Raw genomic sequence first — 24,665 nt, forward strand, 5'->3', positions numbered from 1 at the left:
GCTTCCCTCTCTTTCTAGGTTTTTGAATAGTCTCACCTCCAACCCAGATCAAATCCTTTGACAAGTCAGATCATTGGTTGTCAAAAGACAGCAAGTTGATCAAGCTATTTCATTAGAAGTCTTTTTGATGGATGAGAAAGCAGTAAAGATCAGACCAGAAGGCAAAAGACCTAGAATTGAATCCTGCTCCTGCCACTTACTACTTAGATGATTTCATGTAAAACATTAAACTTTTTTGGGCCTCACTCTCCTCACCTGTAAAATAAGAGGGTGGTCTAGATAATATATTAGTTTCCCTCCAGCCTTATGTCTATAATCTTATAATATTTAAAAAATAATTTTAGCCTTATTCTTTTATCTTTTTTTTTAATTTTGGATAAAGGTAGCCCTGGACTCTGGAAAGCTAGGCCATTGGATTTGATGACCCAGAAGGTCTTACCAAGCTGGAAAGGCTTCCAATATGATCCATAAGGGATGGTCCAGCTTTCTAATCATGAGCAGATATCATCATGAAAGCAAAGCTGAGGGTGTCCTCCTCTGACTTTCTCCCCCCCTCCTCCCCTTTTACTGACACATGTCCCATGATACCAAATCCATTACCATAAGAAGCAGTTTGGTCCAGTTACTTGAGCACTAGCTTTGGAATCAAAAGGCATTGGTTCCGATCCTCTCCCTGTCATTGAGATCATGGCCATTCTCTCTGCCTTCATTTACCCAGCTGTTCATTAAGGGTGTTGGCCTGGATGGACTTTTTATTTTGTTTTTTATTACAAGGCAATGGGGTTAAGTGACTTGCCCAAGGTCACACAGCTAGGTAATTAAATATCTGAGGCCAAATTTGATCTCAGGTCTTCCTGACTCTAGGGCTGGTGCTCTATCTGCTATACCACCTAGCTGGAATCAAGAAGGTCTGAGAGGAAACTTAAATTCAGTATAAGGAAACACAGAGCTTATAAGACAGTAAAGAAAATCAGATTTCTTGAGCATAAACACTCCTATCATGCAAGGTAGTTAAGAAAGATTGTAGAAACTAGTCTGCTGGGCCTTTGGGTAGCATTGGGCCTACCCTGGGGTTCTAGAAGAAATGGATCTCCTTTTTCCCACAAAATGTACTAGACACTTACAGAGTTCTCATCTGGGACTATCCAGCAGGACCAGTCATTAGGGGAAGGAATCAGGAGATTGGAGACTGGTACTAATTTATTCTAGAGGAGGGAGGGAAGACTCCAGGGAATTAACATTCAAAATCCCAACTGGTGAGACAGGATATGACTGGCTTTGACAGGGCAACTCAACTTCCCCATTTGGGATTTTAAACTTCCCAGAAGTTTCTTCATTCCTTACCGCCTCTGAAGTTCCTTCTAGCTTTAAACTGATAATTCTCTGAACTATAACCTTCCATTGACCAATAAGCATATCACAGATGATTCTATGATTGAGATGCACCCTTGGTCCCAGATTGGCAAGTACCTGCATTTTCAAAGGTCTAGACTGGAAAATCTGTTTTGAATGAAAGTCCACCTTAAAAACCCCAAAACATAGGATTTGAAGTTGATCTCTTAGTTGGGACTGAAGATGGTGGCATTGTTTTCTTCCATTCCTAAGGGGTTGTGAGGTCATTGGGGAGCTATATTTTTAGAATCATGGCAGAAGATCCAGGTTCAAATAATAGCTTTACCATTTGCTAGCCATAGAATCTTATGCAAAAGAATGAAACTTTTGTTATAGTGGAAAGATAGTGCACTGGGAGTCAAAAGACCTGGTTTCAAATGTTGCCTCTTCTTGAAAATTTATGACCTATGAGATCTTGACAATAATATGACAATAAGTATAAGAATAATGATAATGTTGGTATTGTGATTTAAAATATGCAAAATACTTTTTAAATGCTATTACATCCAAGCCTCACAATAACTTTGGAAGATAGGTGCTTTTATTATGCTCATTTTATAGATGAGGAAACTGATTTTGAAAGAGGTTAAGTGACTTGCCTAGAGACATACATCTAGTAAAATATCTCAGGTAGGACTTGAGTTTAGTTCTTCCTGGCTTCAACTATAGCATATAGTTGGCATACCTGCCAAGAATAAATCACTTCAATTTAGAAGGAGTTCAAGCCTTTTATTCAGGCCCTCATTACTTCTCACCTAAATTATTCCAGCAGTCTCCTAATTAGTCTCCCTGCCTAAATCAGACAATGAAGATAAAAGTAAGGGGTTGGATTTGCTTATCTCTAAAGACCTGTCAACTCTTTTTTTAAAAATTATTTTTCCCTTAATTACATATAAAATAATTTAAAACATTCATTTAAAAATTTTTTGGAGTTCCAAATTTTCTTCCTCCCTTTCTCCCTCTTTCCCTTTCCTTATATCCTCTGCCTCTGAGATGATAAGCAACTTGATATAGGTTATATATGTTCATCATGCAAAACATTCCCTTATTAATTATTTTGCAAAAGAAGACATAGACCCAAGAGGGAGAAAAAGCCAAAAAAATAGAGTATGTTTCAATCTGCATTCATATTTGATCACTTATTTTTCTGAAGAAGAATAGCTCTTTTTATCATGCATGTCCTTTGGAATTGTCTTGGATTATTGTATTGCTGAGAATAACTAAGTTATATATACAGTTGTTCATCTTACAGTATTGCTTACTGTGTATAGTATTCTGGTTCTGCTCATTTCACTTTGCTTCAGTTCATGTAAGACTTTCCAGGTTTTTCTGAAATCATCCATTTCTTATAGCAAAAGCTATTATGTTATTTTATAAACTATTATTCTCCTAACTATTATATAAGCTATTATACTAAATCCATCACACTCATATGCCACAACTTGTTTAGCTATTCTCCAGTTGCTGGACATCCCCTCAATTTCCAATTCTTTGCTGACAAAAAGAGATGCTATAAATATTTTTATACAAATAGATCCTTTTCCCTTTTTTGGATCTCTTTGGAATACACAACTAGTGGTGGTGCTGCTGGATTAAAGATATTTGGGCATAATTCCAAAGTGCTCTCCAGAATGGTTGGAGTAGTTCACAACTCTACCAACAGTGCTTTAGTATCTCTGTTTTTCCCACACCCATCAATATTTTCCTTTTTTTGTCATATAAATCCAATCTGATAGGTGTGAGGTAGCGCCTCAAGAGTTGTTTAAATCTATATTTCTCTAATCAATAGTGATTTAGAGCATTTTTATATGACTATAGATAGTTTTGATTTCTTTCTTTGAAAATTATTCATATCCTTTGATTCATTTATCAATTTGGGGAATGACTTATATTTTGTAAATTTAAATCAGCTATCTAAGAAAAATAAGGTCTTTTTATCAGACCCTTGTTGTAAAAAAATGTTTCCCAAATTTCTGCCTTCCTTGTAATCTTGATTTCAGTGGTTTTGTTTGTGCAAAAACGTTTAAATTTAATATAATCAAAATTGTCCATTTTACAACTAGTAATATTCTCTATTACTTCTTTGGTCATAAGTTCTTTCCTTCTCCCTAGATCTGACAGGTTATTTCTTGCTCTTCTAATTTGCATATGGTATCAGCCATTATGTCTTAATTATGTACCCATTTTGAGCTTTCTTAGTATATACAGTGTAAAATGTCGGTCTATTCCTAATTTCTGCAATTATTGTTTTCCAATTTTCCCAGAAGTTTTTACTAAATAGTGAATTCTTTTCCCCAAAACTAGGATCTTTGCTTTTATCAAACACTAAATTACTATGATCATTTACAACTGACTCTTGCATGCCTAATCTATTCCACTGATCTCTCATTCCATGTCTTAGCCAGTATCAGACTGATTTGATGATTACTCTGCCGACTCTTAATCCTTGATCCCCTGGTATTTGTTTTAACCTGATTTCTTCTCTATAGAATATCAAGGTTGAGGAGAAATGTGATCAAGTTCTTTCCCCTTCCCAGGTAACTACAGAGGGTCATAGACCCAGTGACTTACAGTAGTCTGAGTGGCAGTTTGACTCTGCAGGGATGCGTCCAATGATGTTTTTAAATTTTTAATGTCTCGGGGACAACTAGGTGGCACAGTGGATAGAGCACCAGCCCTGGAGTCAGGAGTACCCGAGTTCAAATCACAAATCAGGCCTCAGACACTTGAGGATTGCCTAGCTGTGTGGCCTTGGGCAAGCCACTTAACCCCATTGCCTTGCAAAATCCTAAAAAAAAATTAATGTCTCCTGGAGAGAGAGAGAGAGAGAAGAAATAAAAAGTTGGATGATGACAGAAAGTACCTTCTTTCTTCTCTGTAATGAGCTCAGGATGTGCTTTCCTCCTACCCTTGGCTGAGTCAAGTTGCCCTAAATTGTTCCCTTTGAATAAGGGAAGTCTCTTATTTGAAGGAAGGATCTATTAATTTACTGGATCACTTCAGTTATTTGGCTGTGACTGGCTCTCATGTAGGGAACAAGACTGCAAATTTCTGAGGAATTAAGAGAACCTTCAAGTAGGAAGAAAGCTCAGAGGACACTCCAACCCATGCTTAATGGTGAATCCTTTCTGTCAGATTTCCCCCCCAAATGAACATTCAGCTTTTCCTTGAATATCCCTAATGAAGGGATATCAGTGTCTCCTATAAGGCAGCTAATGCTATTTTGGGAGAGTTTTCATTATTCTTCAGTACAACTCTGAATTTGCTTCTCTTCAATGTTTTATCCCTTTCTAATTCTGCCCTAAGTTAGGACCAAGCAGAAAAAGCTGAATCTCACTTCCAGACAACTGCTCATCAAATGACTTAGAGAAAACTTTTGTTGCCACCTTCCTGGTCTTCTTCAGGTAAATAATTCTGAATACCTTGAGCAATACTGGAGGGAATGGTTGCCCTCTCCATTCTGGTGACACTCTTCTGGCATTCCTTTGAGACTGTCCATTTGTTGGTGGATCTGTGAGTCCATTGGTATGAGTCCTTCTATAGCAATGCATCTGCAGAGATGGTAGCTTGGGATTTTTAAGTCATTAAAATATGGAGCCTGCTACTGAAAACAATAGATCCTGGAGTCTGACCAGGATCACTAACTTAAAAAAAGAAGAAAACATTAATATGATCTTAACTGAGTTTAAGATCATATTAATGTTTTCTTCTTTTTTTAAGCTTCCTTGCCATTGATTCATATTTAGGCTTGTCGTTCACTCAAACTCACAGATAATTTTCAAGGAACTGTTCTCCAAACAAATTTCCATATAGTTGATTTTTGGATACAATTTGACATTATTCCTAATAAACTTCTGTCTCTATCTCTATCTCTCTGTGTCTGCATCTGTCTGTCTGTCTTCCCATAATGGATGGAACACTGGACTTGGCTGAGATACTTGTTAGCTTTGAATCAGTTTCCTCAAGAGGCACCTGTCACACTCAATCCAGAGTCCTTTCCTGTAGGTTCAAGTTGATCTGTTCTCCTGTTTTTTCCTTTCACTGTCTACTGTGTTGATAACAGCACATAGCTCGACCATATTTGGAAAATTTACAGAATGAGAAAAATATGGCAGGATATGAGTATAGAAATCTCTATTTTTTTTAAAAGAACCTGGGCATGTTTTCTCAGGTTTCAGAACAAAGGGAACTTACCCACTCTGAAAAGGTAAAGTTCAGAGAATTTCAATGTAAGTGAATCCAAGGGTGTGTAGCAAGAACTGGGGATGGACCAGTAGGAATTTAACCTGGGCTGTCCCCCTTGAAAATGAAAACAATATTCAAGTGAAAACAAAACTCAGTGGACACTGAGTCTTCTCTCTCAACTAGAGTCCCCTGCCTGACTCTGACTTTGGCTGTTTAGCCAAGAAGAGGCCGGTCCTTCCCTTCTCTCGAGACTAATGGTTTGATGCCTTTATAGCAAAGACTAATAACAGGTGCCAAGAAGGCACATGACCGGCCCTGGAGACATAGAATGAGGATGTGGTCTGAGTATTAATTCAATCATCAAACATTGTTTAAACTCTGGCTTTGTTCCAGGCACTGGAGATACCAAAACCAAGATGAGACAATACCCTCAAGGAGCTTACATTCTATAGCATAGTCGGCATTGTATAATAGGAAGAGTGCTTCATCTGGCGTCACATGAAACCTGGGTACAGATCCAAATGCCTCTTCTTTCTTTGAGGACTCTCAGGGATTTAAACTATACAGCACTGGACCTGGAGTGAGGAAAACCTGAGTTCTAATCTGGCCTGTCATTGACCAGTTGTGAACTCTGGACAAGTCACTGACTGCCTTACTTTCCTTATCTATCAATGAATTCTAATCTGGCCTTAGCCTCTGACTGGCTGTGAACTGAAAGAGTTCTTAAAGACTTAATCTCTGTTTGCCTCAGTTTCTTTAACTATCAAATGGGGACAAATAATGGCATTTACTTCCCAGATGACTCCTCTCAGCTCATCATCATACTTGGGAGCCATGTCTACACTCCCTTGCTCATTGATAGGATTCTCAGTCTCTTGTCAATCATCATATCTTATCTGCTGAACCTCTATCTTCACAGTAGAAAATGAGCTCCATGAAGGCAGGTACAACTCTTCATCATGACTTTCCTTTGTCATTGCCCAGGGTCATACCTTGCCTAGAGTGGGCCCTGAAAAGGCATTTGTTGGGTCAGACTGGATTGGATTTTACCCTGAAAATGTTGAATTCTATGCAGACTCATGGCTAAGTAAAATTGTGATATTATCATCATTTGGTGGAAAGGTTTTTTGCATTCCTTTAGACTGTAAGTGCCTGGAGGTAAAGGAGTATATCTCATTTACCTTTTTAATCCTGTTAAGTACTCTGCTTATGGCTGACATTCAAAAAATATTTGTTGACTTGGACTGTCAAGTTAACACTAACCCTTGGGACAAGACCTAGGCCCCCTGAGTCAGAGGGCCTAGGCTCAAATCCCAGCTTGGCCATTCACTACCCAGGTGACCTTCAGCACTTACCCTTTACTATATTTGTTCATCTATAGAAATGAGGAGTTCAATCTTGATGACTTTTAAAGGGTGTAAAAGTGTTAGAAGTCACTCTAGCTACTTCAAAGACCTGATTTTTGGAGATGAGCAACTCAGAAAATCCCCAAGAGATGGTATGGCAAGATTTCTGGAGATGGACAGAAAGAGAAATCTGGGACCCTCAGGAAATTGATGTGTGTGGACAGGTGGACTGGAATCCATCATCTCAGAAATGAGCATGTGGGGAAAGGGAGTGAGGAGGCAGACGAGCAAAGGAGGGAAAAACAACTCTGAAGTCAGAGGATTTGGGGTTCAAATCCTGCTCTGGATGCTGCTGCCTTAACTCCTGTAAAGTGCAGTGGTTGGACTAGAAGCCTTCTCAGGACCCTTCTACTTCTCTATCTAGGGCTGTAGGTGGTAAGAGGGAAAGATAATAGAGCATGGAATAACATTCAGTGTTCCATCAATAATAATATTATTAGTCTTCCTCATTAGTTCTTTTAATAAGAAGGTTAAACTAATTTAGTTAATTTAATAACTTGTAAGAATATTAGAACTGACATTAGTTAGGCCAATTTGATAAGAACTAGCAAGAATATTAGAACCAATATTAATTTATTTAATTTAATAAGATCAAATAAACCTTTATTAGAAATAGCATATGAACAGGAAAAGTACTTCCATTATACTGGTTTAATCTTTTGCAGAGGTTTATGAGATGTGCACAAGGAGAAAGTGCAAGGGGATGCTGTCTGCCAAGGAGCTGATGGGCTCAGATCATAAGGTCATAGATTTCAGACTGGAAAGGACTTTAGAGACCATTGAATCTGATCCCTTCATTTTACAGATGAGCAAAACGAGACCTAGGAAGGTGGAAGAACTCAGGTCACACAAAGGGCAGAAGGCTGAGCATGAATCATGAATCTTCTCAAGAAATAAAGATACTAAAAGAGAAACCTCATGTTCCTAGTGATGGGGCAAAGGCTGAATAGGGGAGATGTTCAGAGAAGCTGTGGAGTGAGCACCATTAGGGAGGGAGGCAGGAAACATGAATTTTTTTGGTTTTTTGTGAGGCAGTGGGGTTAAGTGACTTGCCTAAGGACACGCAGCTAGTCAGTATCAAGTGTCTGAGTCTGGATTTGAACTCAGGTCCTCCTGACTCTAGGACTGAACTAGACTGTGTCACCTAGCTGCCTGCAACATGAATTTATGAAGCATTTATTGTGAGGCAGGCACTATGCTAAGCAGTGGGAATCCAAACACAAATGAAAAAAGCAATGTCTGCCCTCCGAGTGTTTACATTATACTGGGAGGATGCATCAACCCATAGAAACATTAGGAGACTGAGGCTGCTTTTGGAGAAACAGACCCAGATTTCTCTTGGAGAAGATAACATGTTTTGTCATTAAGGAATAGACTGTTTTGTTGTTGTTGCTGTGTCTCAACTATTCTCAAGTTTGGAAATATTTTCCTTCAACCTTGCCTCATCATTACACATGGATGCCTTTGCCTTTTATTTTCTGGGGCCCTGAGAACTGTTTCGGGAAAGAGGGAGTGGCACCCATTGGTTGGGTGTCTCCTGCTAGGTTCTCTGGTTTTCCACACTTGCCAAGAAGGAGATGGTGCTTTAATAGGACTCAGGCTACCTGAGAGAAGTTCAATATTCTGCTGTCAAAGGGAAGAGATTCACATTGGGAAAGAATGTGCTTTTCGGGCCAGTTTCCCTCATTAGGTGATGGTGCTTGCAGCAACACTCTCTTTGTGAAAGCTGAACTTGACTATCCCATAGGCAGATGTTAAAGAATCCCAACTCCTCCAGAGATGAGCCTAGAGGGTCCCTGTTGACAGCTGCTTGGCTCTGAATCCACCAGACTCATTCCCCTGGAATCCAGATGGGCATTCCTATAGCTAGAGTGATCCTCTGGCCAAAGACATGTGGTTTAATTTACTAGGAGACTGAGCTGGTTCTTGGGGTACACTTAATTCCTGAAGTCATCTCAATTGACAGTAGAGATCTTGAAAAAGGAACATTCCTTGGGAAGAGAAGGGGGCAGAATTCCAGATGGTAACTTTAGGCCATCTGGAAATCTGAGGGACCACCCTAATCAATTTGCTAATTGTTAGCAAACAGAACTGACTGAGGGTATTTTTGCCCTCAAAGATTAAGAGGGTGGCAAATGAAAACAAGGGTGGGGTGAAATTGGAGACTCTGCCAAAGGAATGTGTGCCCATAACATTAGAGGTCTTTTTTCTAGTTTCACATCCCAGCGCCTAGCACATATTTGAGAGGGAGGCTGTGGGGTCAGGGAGGCTGTGTAGGTTTGGGTGTGAGAAATTTCTGGTGTAGAGCCTCCCTCCACCAATGCAGGTCAGCAATTCTTCCGTGACTTATGGTCTTAGTTGTCTGGAGGCCCTGGGAGGTTAAAAAAAACTTGTCCATAGTCATATAGCAATAGGTATCAGAAGTCCAGGTCTCCTGTACTCCAAAGTCAACCCTCTACCCATTACTTCTGCCTCCACTACCCACCTAAGAGAGTTATGGTCCTCTGTCCACTCTATTGCCTTTTACTTTGTACACATCAAATGCTTAGTTGTATTTGTTGAACTGAACTGACTGGGATGACCAAAGAATGACTATTCTTCTGAGGGCAACTATAGTCCCAACCAGTGCCATTTTGTCATTTGAGTGGAGTTGGACTGCGCAAAAGGAGTTTTACTTTCTTTTTATCAAAGCAAAAATACAAATACATTTAGCTTCTTTCAATACATGGAGATACTTCATATAGAAAGTAAAAGATATGGCAACTCACTCAATCTTCAGAAAGTCACCAAACTAAAGGAGCCTCAAATCTACCTGAGGAGACTTCTTAAGTCTTCAGGTGATCAGTAGACTGAATCAAAGGAGACAGGGATCAAGACTCAGGAATAGCTCTGTTACCTTTTTTGGGAAAATTCATCCCTCTTGGGGGAAAACAGGCAACCCTGATTCTAATACAAATGACATTTGAGGTAAGATCTATGATCCTTTAACCATATATTTGCATAATAATTATTATTGGGGCAACAAGGTACAGGCTGATTTCTAGAGTGTCTCAAGATGGTCTCAAGTTAGGCATTTGTGAAGTGGATTCTGATAATGTACATACTTTAGTGAAGACTGAACAGTAAGTTGACAAATGAAGACCAGGAATTTTTTTTCTTTTTCCTATCTTTTCCTGATTAGGAAGTAACTAAGGCCAATACCTCTTTAAATTCCAATACCGGGCTAAATATGAGAAGGAAGGAAAAATAATTAGATAAATAATTTGGATCTGTTAACACTTTAGTTTCCAAAGCTCCCTGTTACAGAAAGATTAGCCTTAATGATACACAGAATGATAAACATGAATGTAATATAAGGAACAGAATGTAATCAATGAAGCTACTTTTGAGTTTCACAGCAGCTAGAGATAACTCAACCAAAAGCTTCCCCAGGTAGGAGTATAAGGTAGCAACATCACTCTGTGCTGTTTCCCATGTAAAAAAAAGGTTTCTGAGCTATTCATGCTCTAAAAGTCATTCCCAGAGAGAATTTACAAATAATTTTGAACCAGGAAGTCACACCACTGGGTGAAAGTGTATTATTTCTCATAGTGGTTCCACCAAAGGAGACAATGCCAGTGTGCACAGACTAGCCATTCTGACTGGATTGTTAAACCATCAGACTGATCTCACTGTAGCCCATCTCCTACAATTCTCTTTCCCATCCAGTGCACTAGTTAACACCTCTGCACATGCAAAGCTTCTGCACTTCCAAAGCTCCCAGCTGAAATCCTCTCTTCCACAGGAAGCCTTACCTTGATGCTGATGAGAAAACCATGCCCATGTTCATAGCATTGTTATGTCATGTGCATTGTTACTGGGGACTAATGATTTTGAGAAAGGTTGTTTGTTTAAGTCAGCTCTTATTTAGAAATCTTGTTCTGGCTTTACAGAGGCACTTTTTCATTTTGGTTTTGCAAGGCAATGAGATTAAGTAGCTTGCCCAAGGTCACACAACCAGGTAATGATTAAGTGTCTGAGACTGGATTTGAACTCAGGTTCTCCTGACTCCAGGACCGGTGGCCTAGCCACTGTGCCACCTAGCTGCCCCTTACTTAGGCACTTTACTTTAAAAGATAAGAGAATTAGATCTGGAAAGAACCACAGTGGTCATCTCTTCCAAGCATTCTTGATCTGGCATCAGTGAATTTGTTTTAAAACATATATGTGCGTGTGTGTGTGTGTGTGTGTGTGTGTGTGTGTGTGTGTACACATCAATGACTGTATTTCAATATATTGGTTTCCTTTTTAATCTTATATATTTTGTTTTAGGCATTTAAAAGACCTAGACATTAATCCAAGAAGAGTTCTATTGGCTTCAGGAGATCACCAGAAAGCACTAACACACAAAAAAAGTTGAACCTTCAATCTAGTCCAACTGTTTTCATTTTGCAGATGAGGAAACTGAGGCCCAGAACAGCAGTGACTGGCCACAGGTTACAGAACTGGTAAGTGGCAGGAGCAGGATGGGAGCCCAGAGCTTCTGATCCCCAATGAAGAGCTCAGGATCCTAAACTCATGGAGTCTCCACTCTTTTTCTTGGACTTTCAATTAGTTTTCTTTGCCTATGGTAAGGAATGCTTACTCACTTATGAAAAGAGAAGAGAAGGTCTTGGGGTCAGGAAGGCTGGACAGGCTAACTAAGGGTCAAAATTAAACAAGCATTTAGGTGTCTAGTGGGCAACTTGGGGTGGTACAGTGGATAGAGCACTGGACCAGGAATCAGGAAGACCTAAGTTCAAATCTGACCTCAAACACTTGTTAGCTATGTGACCCTGGACTATCACTTCACCCTGTCTGCCTCATTTTCCTCATCTGTAAAATGAGCTGGAGAAGGAAATGGCAAACCTCTCATGTGTTTTTGCCAAGAGAAGCTTGAATGGAATCACCAAAAGTCAGCTAAGATTGAACATGACTGAACAGATGTAGTAAGCACTAGGGAGACAAAGAAAGAGAGAAGAGAAATCCTGCCCTCTTGGAGCCTACAGTCTAGTGGGAGAGATGAGGTGAAGACAACTATCTCCAAACCAAAGAGAGAAAGGGCAAATTGGATAAAAGGCTGCAAAAGAAAGAAGACCAGCATGGAGAGGAGTCAGGAAAGTCTCTCAGAAGAGATGGTTTGAGTTGGGAATGTAAACAGTGGTGTTGACTTAGAGCACAGGAAGGGAAGAGAATGGTAGGGGAGGACCACAAGGAGACCATCCTGATGGTTTGATGGAACAGCCAGAAGGTGTCTAGTCTGGGCTCTTTTGGTGGAACCAACATGAGAAACTATGTACTTAGTCCTCTCCTGCTCAAAATCATTTTTAAACTCTTTGTGGGGAATGACTCTTAGAAAAAGGAATATGGGGAAAAAACAGATTTGGAGCTGGAAGAGACCTTTGATGATAATGATAATAATAATTAATAGTAATAGTAATAATAATAATAATAATAATAATAATATAGTTCCTTAAGCCTTACAAAACCTTTACTCATAGGTCATCTCGTTTTCTCCTCACAATTCTGTGAAATTGATGATCTTCTCCCTATCTTACAAATGAGGAAATTGAGGCTGAGAATGCTCAATTGATTTTCTAGGCCCTTATAGCTGCTATTTGCTTGAGGTTGAATTAGAACTCACATTTTCCTTGATTCTAAATCAAACAGATAAAGTTCTGATGTTTCTGTAGTCAGAGGATTCGTAGTCAAATCATGCCTCTAATAAGCATTAGTTGGGTCACTTTGGGTAAATCACTTAAACTCTTGACCCTCATTTCCCTTAATTATAAAATGGGGGGAGTTAGGAATGGATGTTTTACCTCCCCAAAATCATTCCCCCATCTTCCACCTAATATTGGTATCCTCTTGGGAAAACACCAAAGGTCAAGGTCATTGTTGTGGTCCCCAGATTACCTTTGGCTGAATAAGACTCTAGGTGACTCATTATTTGAGTTCATGTGAGGTGGTGTGGTGGGAAGTTTCAGGAAATGAGCCATCTACCTAGAGAAGTATTCAGCACTTCTGGGATTTTTAGTGGTTTTCCTGAGATGGAGGAGTTGGCTGTTCTGAAATAGCATCAGCACTTAGGATACTGTGGGATATGTCTAACTAGTAGAAAACATGGAGTTGGTATGGTCTCTCTTCCTTCCCTCCCCTCCCAAGATAGTAGGGTTCCTGGGGAACTTGATAATGAAATCTTGATTTTTAATGGATCTGTGATCTTTTTGACAAATATTCTTCCTCCAACAGTATAGATTACAATTCATCCCTGCCTTTCCAAGCTGTATGGTTCTTGTTCATATCCTTCTATAAGTCTTTCATTAAGGCTCCAACCAATCTATTCCTCCCCTTGTCCTTCACTCCCTCCCTTCCTTTGTCTCTTCCTTCCTTCCCTCCTTCCCTCCTTCCCTCCCTCCCTCCCTCCCTCCCTTCCTCCCTTCCTCCCTTCCTTCCCTTTTCCCTTCTTTACCTCCTTCCTTCTCTCTTCCCTTCCTCCCTTTTTTCTGTTCTCCCTCCATTCTTCCCTTCTTCCCTCCCTCCATTCCTTCTTTTTTTGGGGGTGGTTTGCAAGGCAAATGGGGTTAAGTGGCTTGCCCAAGGCCACACAGCTAGGTAATTATTAAGTGTCTGAGACCAGATTTGAACTCAGGTACTCCTGACTCCAAGGCCAGTGCTTTATCCACTACGCCACCTAGCTGCCCCGCTCCATTCCTTCTTACCTGTCTCCTTCCCTTGTTTCTTTCTTTCCTTCCTTCTTTATCCCCCTTGTTCTCTTCCTCCCTTTAATCTTTCTTTCCTTCCTTCCTCCCTCCTTTATTTCCTTCTATTCTCCTTTCCTCCCTCCCTTACTTCTTTCTTTTTGCATTTATTAAATTCCTATTATGTGATAGGTACTGTCTTAGGCACTGGGACCACTAAGTTAGCCATGAAATAGTATTTCCTTCTAGGACCTTACTGGCCATTTTTTAAAAGAAGAAATAATACATATCCAGAATAGTGGTCCTTTTCCTCCAGATCCTCTCCCTATTTCTGTGGATGGCACCACCATCCTTCTGAACATCCAGGATCTTGACCTGTGGGCCCTACTTGATTCTTCCTACTCCTTTACTCTTTCAGTTAATCTGTTGGCAAGTCTTGCCAATTCTTTCTTCATTGATCTCTCTTCTTCACTCCCTTCTCTACATTCACATGGCCACATCCATAGCATAGACCCTCCTCTTTTCTCCCCAGCACCATAAGATATAATTTCCAATGGAGGAAAGAACCCTCACACCTATGAGACCAACAGTGACCTTGAGTTGAGGATCCTAAGAGGTCAGGATGGGAGAATTCTACTTGCCAAAGCCTAGAAGTGGGAGATGGCATGTTATATAATATAGAAAGAAGAGCAAAGGGATCACTTGAGTTGGACCATATTTTAGTATGGAAAGTAATGTTTAGCAGCTGGAAAGATAAGCTGGTCTGGGTTTTAAATGCCAGTAGAGAAGTTGGTATTTTTATCCTAGAAGCAAAGGAGAGTCACTGGAACTTTTTGAAGAGGAGAGTGATGTGGTCAATTTGGCATCTATGGGAGGGTATTGGAGAGGGAAGAAACTGGAGGTAGTGAAGCAGTCTATTGAAATAATCCATCTGAGAAATTATGAGGAAGAGAACTAGGGAGGTGACCGTGTGAATGGAGAAAAGGGGAGAGATGCCATGGAAATATAATTGACAAACCTTGGGGGGCCTGATGAGGAAGAGAGAAATATCTAGGATGACTCAAAGTTATAACCCTGAGGCTGAAAATATGGTGGTAATCCCAAAAGAGATGGAAAGTTCAGAAGAGGGAAGAGTTTTTGGGGAAAGATAATCATTTCTGTTTGAGATGTGTTGTGACTAAGAAGACTATGGGCAGTCAGTTGGAAATGTGAGCAGCAAGAGGAGATTAATGCTGTTATAAAGACCTGAGAATCATCTGTATAGAGATCATCTTTGATTCATGGGAACTGAGGAGGCACCCAAATCCCTGAGGGTTTTCCTCCAATCTAGGTCTTTCAGCAGTCATTCTTGGGATACCAGTGTATCACTTCTGTTCTATTCATTGGTCGTTCCATATCCTTGCTATCATCATCCCATCTCTCTTTCAACTCCCATCTTTCTTGGGCAATGGTTTTCTTTTTTAAATTTCAGTGATTTACACCCTCCATGAATGGGTCACCCACAGAACTGACTCTTTTGAGCCTGAAGAGTTCCACAATTGGCAGGCTTATGGCATCCCAGAGAGACAAAAAAAATGAATTTTTTTCATCAGGAAATGTGGCAAATGTGATCTTTTACCAAATGTTTTTATTCACATTCTTTCCCTCCTCTTCTCCCCTGTGTCTAGTTCTTTGCCCATCTGTAGTACTGCACCAAGATGTCCAGGTTGACTGACTTGTTTTTTTGTTCTACCGAATATTACAGCCTGATGACAGGTGCCTTCTCAGTGTGGATTGTTAGGCTGACACTTCTGAGTATTTGTGGATCTAGTTAAGAAGGTTCTGAGGTCATCTAAAGACCGAAAGAAACACCAATTTGATCTCCTCTTGGACAGTGATGGCAGTACAATTTCCTTGTATTTTGTATGAATACCCATTCTATCTCTCATCATGCCAGTCAGTCTTTCTAGGCAATGATATGACATCTCCTTCCTCTCTCCCTTTGCCTCCATCTCCTAGAATTCCTGATTTCTCCAAAGGACTGCTCCTCTGTTGCTTCTTCTTCTTCTTTCTTTTTTTCTTTTTTTTTTCTTTGCAAGGCAATGGGGTTAAGTGGCTTGCCCAAGGCCACACAGTTAGGTATTATTAAGTGTCTGAGGCTGGATTTGAACTCAGGTCCTCCTGACTCCAGAGCCAGTGTTCTATCCACTGCGCCACCTAGCCACTCCCCTCTGTTGCTTCTTGCACAACGTACTTCTGATCCCCTCAGTTGTTCTCTTTTTGAAATTTGTTTTTATAACTTCAGGGTGCATCTTTTCTTTTCTCTTTTCTTTCCTTTTCCTTTTCCTTTTCCTTTTCCTTTTCCTTTCCCTTTCCCTTTCCCTTTCCCTTTTCCCTTTCCCTTTCCCTTTTCCTTTTCCTTTTCCCTTTTCCCTTTCCTTTCCTTTCCTTTCCTTTCCTTTCCTTTCCTTTCCTTTCCTTTCCTTTCCTTTCCTTTCCTTTCCTTTCCTTTCCTTTCCTTTCCTTTCCTTTCCTTCCCTTCCCTTCCCTTCCCTTCCCTTCCCTTCCCTTCCCTTCCCTTTCCCTTTCCCTTTCCCTTTCCCTTTTCCTTTTCCCTTTTCCCTTCCCTTCCCTTCCCTTCCCTTCCCTTCCCTTCCCTTCCCTTCCCTTCCCCTTCCCTTCCCTTCCCTTTTCCCTTTCCCTTTCCCTTTCCCTTTTCCCTTTTCCCTTCCCTTCCCTTCCCTTCCCTTCCCTTCCCTTCCCTTCCCTTCCCTTCCCTTCCCTTCCCTTCCCTTCCCTTTCCTTTCCTTTTGCAAGGCAATGGGGTTAAGTGACTTGCCCAAGGTCACACAGCTAGGTAATTATTAAGTGTCTGAGGCTGGATTTTAGCTCAGGTCCTCCTAATTCCAGGGCCGGTGCTCTATCCACTCACTGTGCCACCTAGCTGCCCCAGGGTGCATGGGTCATTCCATTTTATGCTCTATTTCCTCAGAGGCTTGTAAACTTCCTAAAGTTAGGGATTATTTTGTTCTTGCCTTTTGGATAGAGAGCAAGCCCTGGGTTCATATTCTGTTGATGGCACATCCAGGCTGGCACTTCATGGACCCTCTCTAGGCTCCAGGTCACTCACAGTCTCTAAAATTGCAGAAAAAGGCAACTCTAAATAATAGGGAAATAATGGAGCCGGTCCCTACACAATTCCTGGTTCATAGGAAGGACTTCATTAACATTGGTTGACTTGATTTGTGCATTGAATTAGAGGAGAGCCCTGCCAGGGGGAGGGGGAGATTGCCTCATTTATTCTCCCCGTGGGAATTTCTGTGGGGTTTTCTGGGCAAAACTCAAGACTTTGAAAGGCAGGAAGGATCCTAGATTGGAATCAGGAAGACCTGAGTTCAAATCTCATCTCAGACCCTTATTCGACACTGGGAAAGTCATTTAGCTCCAGTGTTTCAGCTTCTTTCTCCTCTTCAAAATGAGACATCTGGACTCTGTGGCTCCCAAGGGCCCTTCCAGCTCTAAATCTAAGGCTTCCCCTGCCCTAGCTGAGGGACTTGAATTAGTGACTGCCCTGTTTTAACAACCAACAGAGTCAGCCTGGTACAATTGACAGAGACCTGGCTTCAAGACATGTGGCTTCTTGGTGACCCAGGCCACCCTGGGAGACTGTAGACTACCTAAGAGATGTTGCTGGGCATCTGGGAGGGAGCTCCCTGTGCTGGTGAGACCACCCAGCACACAAAGCAAGAGTGGCTCAAATAAGTGAAATCATCCAGTCCCTCCTCTCCAGTTTGATTTCTGTCCTGGGGGGGGGTGATTGTTTGGGGCCCCACTCTCATTTCTCTGGGCTTGGTGTCTTTTGTTCCCTCTTAATTTGGTCCTGTATTGTGTGAGGCTGGACCTCGGCCCTTTCGGTGTGATTTGATGGGTGAAAAATCTGGCGCTTAGCTTCACAAGCTGGGTGACTCACTCAAGATCTAATTTTAACTTGTTTGGGCTTCTTCTACACCTCAGAAAATGGACATTTTTCTCCCCATATTTTCCCCAGGGAAAATTTGTAGACTGGTGTGTGTGTGTGTGTGTGTGTGTGTGTGTGTGTGTGTGTGTGTGTGTGTATAAAATTCCCAGGCCTGGAATGCTTTTTCTTCCCCTCCCTTTGTCTTAGAAACTCTGAGACCCTTAAGACCCAGCTCAAGGACCATCCCTCTGGGAGGCTTTTCGTACATTAATATGCACATAAGACTTCATGATTGTCTAATGCAAGTCAGTCAGTTGGTCAGTCACCAAGCACTTTGTATACTTTAGAACATAATGCATGGTTATTATCTAGGTATAAAAAAAATAAAGAGAGAACTAGGCTCAGGACCAGGAAAATACTGACTGTACCATCCTAGGTAAGTTATTTGTCCTTGTGGAGCTTGGGAACTCTAATAAATCAGATGCTCTTTTAGATTATTATTAAGCTTCTTCCTCTTATTTATTCCCCTTCCTTAACATTTGAAAAATAAGGAACAAATACCCAATTCTCAAAATAATTACAAAATAGTCCAGAAAAATCTATATCCATTCATCCATCTTATTTATCCAACATCTATCTATCCATCTATCTGTCTATCTATCATCTACCATCTACCAATCTATGTACTTATCTTTTATCTATCAATCATCTATCATCTCTCTCTCTCTCTCTCTGTCTCTGTCTCTTTCTCCCTCTATCTCTCTGTCTCTCTGTCTCTATCTATCTGTCTACCTATGCCATGTCCTAACCTGTTTATCTTCTGGATTCCAAGTTCATTACCTCTTTGGCAGAGATAGGTAACACCATCATTTTTAATCCCCTAGAAGCATGTAGTCCAGGAATTCTTAATCTGGGGTCAAGCTGGGGAACAGATGTCTGTCTGCTTTGGTGGAGGAAGTTGCATCATTCGTGAGCTCCGTACAATAATAAAATCGAGTCCTTATCTCTTTCCCACTCAGTGAACAAGTTGATTCCTCTAGGAGGTGAGCCGAGGCTTGCCTGCCAAGGCAAGGACACTTGTCAGAAACTTGTCAGGTGCTCTGCTCTTCTCTCCCTAGGACCAAAGACCCTCTGGACTAATCCTCCCTACTTTGGAGGAGAGAATCTACTCAGCACTGGAATGATCTCTGTGACAGAGTTGACTTACCCCAAGACTCTACCAATCTCTTCCTTGACCATCAGACAGACAAGTACCTAGACACCACCTTGACTGTACCCCTTTCTGCCCCAAGTTTTCCACCCCTTGTTTAAGAATTGATAATCAAATCAACATTACCATTACTGCTGGAAAAGGCATTGACTATCTAGGCTCCACTCAAAATCCATGAGAACAAGTCTACAGTCTTCTTTATTGGACACCACTGTCTTGATCTTTCCTACCCTTCAATACCACCCTCTCCCTCCCATATTTCTAACCTAGTCTATGCTGCCCTTCCACTGTGCCTTCTGGAAACTGTTCTATTGTCTACAAATTGGGCTTTCTTTCTAGAAATTTGTTTGTGTACATTTTATTAATTGTCTAAGGATAATGGCTTTCTTCTTTTAGAGTATTAAACTCTTTGAAGACAGGAACTGTTTAATCTTTATCTTTCTAGCCCTAGCTCCTAGTAGAATGTCTGACACAAGACAACAAATACTTATTAAATTAAATTGAATTAAACCAGGGGTGCAGGGTGAAGGTTTTGTTTTTCTACATAGACACACATATACATATGTATGTATTATATGTAACACACACACACACACACATATATATATATGTATAAAACATTTAGAGTTCTCAACCACTTTGGGGACCTAAATGAGCTCATTTCAAGGGAGCAATAAAGCTGCCTCATAGCTCCAAATGCTAGCAGCATCCCTTTATTCTTCATATTACTACTGATCTTCTGGTTGACTGCTCTTAGAGAGGGCATCTCCATTGTTGGTTGTTGGGAATTATGGGTTGATGAGAAAAGAGACTTTAGAGGTCCTTTCTAAGGAACCATGACAACCACTGCTTGAACAGTTTCAGTCATCGATGACTCACTACCCAAAGAGGCAGCCGTTCTATTCTGGAGAGACCTCATATGATTTCCAGACTCCTCACCATCCTAGAGGCTCATTTCTGGAGATGCATGAGTTGGTGGATGTCCCTCTTAAAGCAAACAATTAAAATTAAACACAATATTCCAGATATATTGTGACTAATACAGAGCAAGACTCTTCCCTCTCTCTTCCTGGACTCTATCTTTCTATAATAAAGTTCTTTGGTTCATTGAAAACAGGTACTTTTCTTATTCTTTCCTTGCCTAGCTTGAGTTTCAATTCTCTCTGAATATTCTGTATAAAGTTATTTGAGCTTAGAAGTCATCTTACTTAGAAGATGGGAGCAAATTAGAAGAGATTTTCCTTCTCCTTTTCCTCTAGCATCTCATAACCTATAGGACTCTGGTCCTAACCTTCCCTTGTCCTCCTTGCTCTAATCTAGACTTACCTGAAAAGTCTCCTTTCATTTTCCTTAGTAATTTTCACAAGTCTCAGCTCATGTTGAACTTTAACCTTCCTAAAGGTGTTTTAGTACTTCATTAGTGTATTTTTTTTGGTGGGGAGGGCTAGGCAATGAGGTTATGTGACTTGTCCAAGGTCACACAGCTAGGTAATTATTAAATGTCTGAGGCCAGATATGAATTCAAGTTCTCCTGACTCCAGGGCCCATGTTCCATCTACTGTGCCAACATAGCTGCCCCCTTAATTATGTATTTGTTACCTCTTCCATCTTCTTTTCATGTTAAGCATTTTTGAGAGGAAAAAATTTTTTGGCAGAAGAAAGTGTCACAACTCCTAATCATTGTAGTAAGTTTAGGAAAAGAAATGGATTATAAATTGCTGTCCTGGTCTTCTTTGAGAACAAAGGACAAATGTCATCATCATCATATTATAAAGAAATTATTTTATTTATTTGTAACTTTTTGTAGAGCAACACAATTTTCATGGCAGTAAGTCATCTTTTGGTGGTAGAACATGTTCAAAGTTAATAGTCCAAAATGGCTGTCTGTATTTTGTTATTAAACTAGAAAATATTGCCTTTAATGATCCATTTTACTGAAAATAAATTACAGTTTTATAAATAAATAATATATATAAATTATGGTAAAATATTATAAAATTTAGCAGCAAATTATATTGATTTAACTTTTGATGAAACTTAAGTTTCCTTTGAATTTATCTTCATTGAATTGCATGGTATATTTGTATGTAAACATCAGTAGATTTATTCTTTTTTGTTTTTGTTTGTTTTAAATATTTTGTTTGTTTTTGCAAGGCAAGGGGATTAAGTGACTTGTTCAAGGTCACACAACTAAGTAAGTGTCTGAGGCTGAATTTGAATTCAGGTCTTCCTGACTTCAGGTTCAGTGCTCTTTATCCACTGTGCCACCTAGCTGCCCCCAATAGATTTATTCTAGAAATTAAAAATCTTTAAGAAATGTTTGATATGGTTTTTAAAAGTACTTAAAAGTAATAATCTTTCCAAGAGTATTTTTCTTTTAGTTTAAAAAAGGCCCTAATGAGACTAAGGGCCTCCTTGTTCAGATGTTCTATAGATTAGGCTCTCAGATCCCTAATAAGGTCTAACTCTACATTCCATGTTCTCATATCTCTACCAATTCTACACTTCTGTGTTCTAAGGAATACAGAATTCTAACATTCTATGGTCGAGGTCTTTGGCTTAGTGCGTGGTAATCAGAACTTTAATAAATATGTGTTGACTAAAGTCCCTTTCAGCTCTATCATTCCTTGTTCCAAGTTCCTTCTAACATCTAAAACTCTACCTGGTATGAGTTGGATCTTAAGGTCTTTTCCAACACTGACACCTCCTAGTCTAAATTCCTTCTTCCATCTAGGATTCCATGTTCTATGTTCTAAGTCCCTCCTCACCTCTATGTTCTAAGGTCCCTTCCAGCTCTAATGTTCTATGTTCAAAATTCAAGGATATCAACAGACCTTAAGTTCTATGTTCTAAGATGCCTTCCAGCTCTTCTAGTCTATGATTATGCTTTTTCTTTCCATCCTGAGGTTCACTTTTCAGAGACTATCTCTTTTCTGAGAGTTCCATTAACTGACTCATTCTGGGTGTTTATTAATGCTCCAAGGAGCATTTGTCCACAAGCATGAAGAAAATAGGGAAGGAACATGTTTTCTCATCTGTGGGGTGAAAGCATTGGGCTCAATGGTCCCCTAGGTGCCCTTCTGTTCATACATTCCATGATCTCATTGACTATATAGCTGGAGCTGAACTATCCAACCACATGGGATTGTTCTTAGTTCCATGGTCTTGTAGCAAGGAAACTGGATGTAAACCTAGAGGTGGGGCTGGTGAAGGTCCCCAAGGCTGGTTGGAAGTACAATGAAGAAGATTCATCTTTCACAGGGATGTGGAATAGTGTACACAACCACCAAACCTGGCTTCCTAGTGGGATCAACCCAGAATCAGATAGATTTAGAGGGAATTAAGTCTGACCTCTTTATTTGTCATATGAGGAAATTGAGGCAAATATGGGGGAAATGAGTTGTCCAGTGTCCCATAACTAGTAAGTATCTGAAGGAGGAAGTGGCATGCTGGGTGGCAGAAAGGATCCAGAAGGAGGACTCCCAATTGCACACATGGTCCATGTGCACCCCAGAACTCTCAGCTATGCCTCTGATGAGGCAAGTGTGAAGGGGACCACCTAGCTTGTCTCCATTTATATTCATGTGATTTGTATATAGACAAGGGTGAAGTAAGACTGTATTTTGGAAACAGTGGTGGTGGAAAGAAGGCAATGAGTCAGGGATCATTGACCCCAAATTAAGATATTGCTTCTGGGTGAACTTTCTCGGCAGTGCCTGAACAAGTGGGGGGGTGGGGGGGAGTGGAGCAGGCTAGGACAGGCAGATCTGATCTAGATAAAGATAGAATGGAATCAAGGAACTGAGAGCCAGGGAGTCAGAGACGGAATGATGGAAAGAGAAACCGAGAGAAAGAGAGAGATAGAGACATAAAGAGATAGAAGCAAAGAAAGTAGAAAGAGACCGAGATCAATAAACAGAGACCCAGAATGAAGAGAGAGGATGTGAATGAGAGAGATGGGGAAACACAGAGAGGAAGAACTGAAGGCCTGGTTCATATGGGAATTGAAATGTCATAAGAGAAGTAGAACTCGGGGGTTGTTTAGATAACGGAGGGAAATTTTCAGCTTGGGTGGGAAACCCACAGAACTGTATTTCATGCTCTTAAGAAAAAGACTTCCAATTTTAGTTTTCTAACCCCAAACGTGTGAAATGGCTGTGGTTTTGAGCAATATAGTCTGGATATTTTTAGAGTTATACTTAGTGTCCAGGTTGAGTAATTAACTGAATATAGCTTACCTGGAAGTGGTACTTTATCTACCATAAAATTATAAGCAGAGAAAAAGACAGGTCATCAACAAATCCAATGGTTATTCTCACCATCCCTTAGAACTCACTCAAAAGCTGGTGGTTCCTCTCTTTTCCTTTGAGTCTCCTGGCTGCCCCTGCTCCACTGTCCTTGTTCACCCATTCTTCCCCCCATCAGAGGATCATAGACTTAGATCTGGAAAGAACAGAGAGACATTCATCCATCCAGCCCATCTAGTTACCCAGGGAGGGGAAACCCACCACATTAGGAGGAAGTTCATTTCACTTTGGAATACTAATTATTCAGTTATCTCATTCTAAGTCTAAACTGGCCTCTCTTACTCCTAGTTCTTTTGTCCAACAGAACCAACCCAATCCCTCTGGCACATCATAGTTTTTCTGGTCTTGAAGATAGCTTTCGTTCTCCCATCCCTTCTGTTTTCTAGGTTAAATATTCCTGATTCCCATGTTCTCACATGTGACATACCCAAGACCTCGCACCATTCTTCTTGTTTTCTGATTAATCTCCTGCGTATCCATGTTTTTCTCAAATCTGGTTACTGGAATTAAGTTGAACCCACTTCTACTGATGAGTTCTGACAAGGATCAAGATAGAGGGAGCTTCCCCTACCCTATGAGGTAGGCCTCTTAATGAAGTCTAAGACCACCCTCACACCCGATCTGGTCTTTCTCCAGTTGGACTCTCAGAAATCTAAGATAACTCATAGAGAATTGCCTTCTAGGTAGAGCAGTAACTAGCACCTGGTGATGAGGGCTTTGGGCCAGGCCACTGATGGGGGCAGGAGTGAAGTTGAAGAAAGAGCATACTCTCTTGCTTCCTAGTCTTTTGTTGACCTCCACTGTCTGCCCCCTGCCCTAATCCTTGTTTGACCAGGGCTTCCACCCCAGCTCCCATATTCCATCACTAAAATGCCCCTTCCCACATTCCCCTACTCTCCGACTGGCACATCTGCTACTGCTGGGTGGGGATGGCACCATGCCTTGGCCTCCCTAGCAGCTGCCTTTGGTTTTCTGCCACATCCCCACACCTGCTCTGCAGAATCTTCCCAGATGCTAGAATTCCTAGTTCTAAGTCTTTCTCAGGCTGGGTTTCCTGCTGCCCAGCAGCTGTGACCCCTGAATGCTAGTGGTGATAGCAAGTGACCTCAACTACCAAATGTGGAGTCTCTTCAGATCCTGGGGGGCCTCATCTCCCCTCTGCATTTTAGCCAGACTGGATGATTTCCATTTGAGCTATGAGGTCTACTGCTATGCCCTAAGGTCCATCAGACCTTTCCATTAGTTCTGGGACTGCAGCTCCTATTTGACTTTCCCTAGGAGAATCTGAATTTTTTCCAATGTGCAACAGAAATCTTAATTAGCATTTGTCTCAGTTGTTACTGATCCTGGTGTTCTCAAAACTTATTCTAAGACTTGCAGAACTAATAAGTGCAAAATCATTTGCCATTTATGCTTTCCTAATAGTGTTAATAATTCACAGTCAGCCCTTAAAACTCAGGATCTCTAGACAAAACTGGGTTCTCAAAGTCTATGACAGCAGTGCATACA

The sequence above is a fragment of the Macrotis lagotis genome, chromosome 3 (genome assembly GCF_037893015.1).
Source record: "Macrotis lagotis isolate mMagLag1 chromosome 3, bilby.v1.9.chrom.fasta, whole genome shotgun sequence".
NCBI lineage: Eukaryota > Metazoa > Chordata > Mammalia > Peramelemorphia > Peramelidae > Macrotis > Macrotis lagotis.